Genomic DNA, 2,206 nt, shown 5'->3' with positions numbered 1-2,206 from the left:
ACCTGGACCTTTAATGAATCATTTGATATTGTTAGATATTATCCACACTATAATAAATCTCGCCAGCTAAGAGTCCTAGGCCTTTATAAGGGTAGAGTAGAATTTGATAGCACCACGTTCTCTCTGGAGCTGAAGAACCTGCAGAAGAATGACAGCGGACTCTACAAAGGAGAGATACATTCTCAGAACTGCACTATTGTAATAGTATACAGGCTCTCTATTTTCGGTGAGTTAACAGTACCATGCAAACATTTCACTAATCAAAGTGAATCATACATGCACTTCAGACATTATTAAGGTAAACAATGTAATGAGATGTAATTTGATCATGGTTTGGCTTCATGATTCTGACTTACAGACATACAGACACTATCGCCGTCGCTGTCGTGTAGCCGAGGCCTAACAGCAGTGCAGCTGCTTCAGAGCTGGTCTAAGTTTATTAACTGTCCTCATTTAGAATAAAAGCTTTTTTGTTGTAGGAAGACTTATAAATTCATTTATTTTCAAATGAACATTTGCAGTAAAGTACTAGTAGCTCTACGTCTATGCACACAAAAGATGAAAACATGCCTTACACTGTGGACCCTAATTGGAATGATGGGCAAAATGTAAATGGTAAATGGACTGCATTTTTATAGCGCTTTTCTACTCCTCTGAGCACTCAAAGTGCTTTATAGAGTAATGTCCGATATTCACCCATTCACACACACACACACACACACACAGATGGCGGAAGCTGCAAGGCGCCAACCTGCACATCAGGAGCAGTTTGGGGTTTAGTGTCTTGCTCAAGGACACCTCGACAGGGTCAGGGTCCCTCCGGTTACTGGACAGCTCCTTTACCTCCTTAGTCACTGCCGCCCCAAAGTCTGAAGTCTAATTAAAGCTAACTTAAAGGAACACACCACCCAATGTCAGTAGTAATATATGTTCTTACCTTAACTTTCACGAGTTGAGTCATACCTCTCCCGTGTCGGTACGTGCACTCAAACGCTCTGGTGCGCGGCGCGAATGAGTTAGCATGTTGCTATGCTAGCGGGCTCAGACGTACCATAGAGGGTGGACGATAGCAGTAATAAAAAATATCCACGTTTTCCCTACTTAAATACAGTTGCACGAGTAGTTGATAAAAATGTGTACATGTAAGGTCACACAACATGAAACGTGGCGATTTTCCAAGCGAATAAACAGGATAGCACTTGGGAGTACTTCGACCTAGCGTAGTAATATTAATTAACACCTAATTGTAGATCCTATCCACCGTTTGCAGCGAAGCTGAATTCTATGAAACATGAAATCACTATAATACTTCTGCTTGTTATCACAACCCTTTACAATGCATGTTATAACCATGATTGTTCACAATCTACTTTCTAAGTCAGCTCAAATTAACGCCAGCAGGGCAGGTTGTCTCTATTTACGGAAATGACTGTGTGTGCCTCGGAGGCGGAGGGGGAGGGGGAGGCTGAGGGGTCGATCCAGCTCTGTGGTGGATAGGATCTACAATTAGGTGTTAACTAATATTACTACGCTAGGTCGTGCCTATTGCTCCACACATTGTAGTTCTCCTGTTTATTCGCTTGGAAAATTGCCACCTTTCATCTTGTGTGACCTTACACATTTTTATCAACTACTCGTGGAACTGTATTTAAGTAGGGAAAACGTGGATGTTTTTGATTACTGCTATCTTCCTCCCTCTATGGCTACGTCTGAGGCCGCTAGCATAGCAACATGCTAACTCATTTGCGCCGCGCACCAGAGCGCTTGAGTGCACGTACCGACACGGGAGAGGTATGACTCAACTCGTAAAAGTTAAGGGAAGAACATATATTACTACTGACATTGGGTGGCGTGTTCCTTTAACAACTAGGCAAAATAAATTTGCTATACAAGGGCAAGATCTTAAGTGCAAACACTGCTGTGTCAGCTTTTTGTTGACAGACTTTGTACTGTGCACTGCCCAATGTTTAAATTAAGGCTCTGTGTGTGTGTGTGTGTGTGTGTGTGTGTGTGTGTGTGTGTGTGTTTTGCAGAGAAAGTGTCTGCCCCTGTCTTGACTGTGGAGCCTGACCTGTCTAGTGGTGACCTCTGTAATGTGACAGTAACAGCGAACTGTACAGCTGGTGAACTCACTCTGACCTCCACCTGTAACAGCAGCATCTGCACACAGGAGGAACTGACTATGTCCTCAAGCCTTGCCATCGGT

The sequence above is a fragment of the Alosa sapidissima genome, chromosome 1 (genome assembly GCF_018492685.1).
Source record: "Alosa sapidissima isolate fAloSap1 chromosome 1, fAloSap1.pri, whole genome shotgun sequence".
NCBI lineage: Eukaryota > Metazoa > Chordata > Actinopteri > Clupeiformes > Clupeidae > Alosa > Alosa sapidissima.
The sequence above is the reverse complement of the archived record's forward strand: the minus strand, read 5'-3'. Positions refer to the sequence as shown.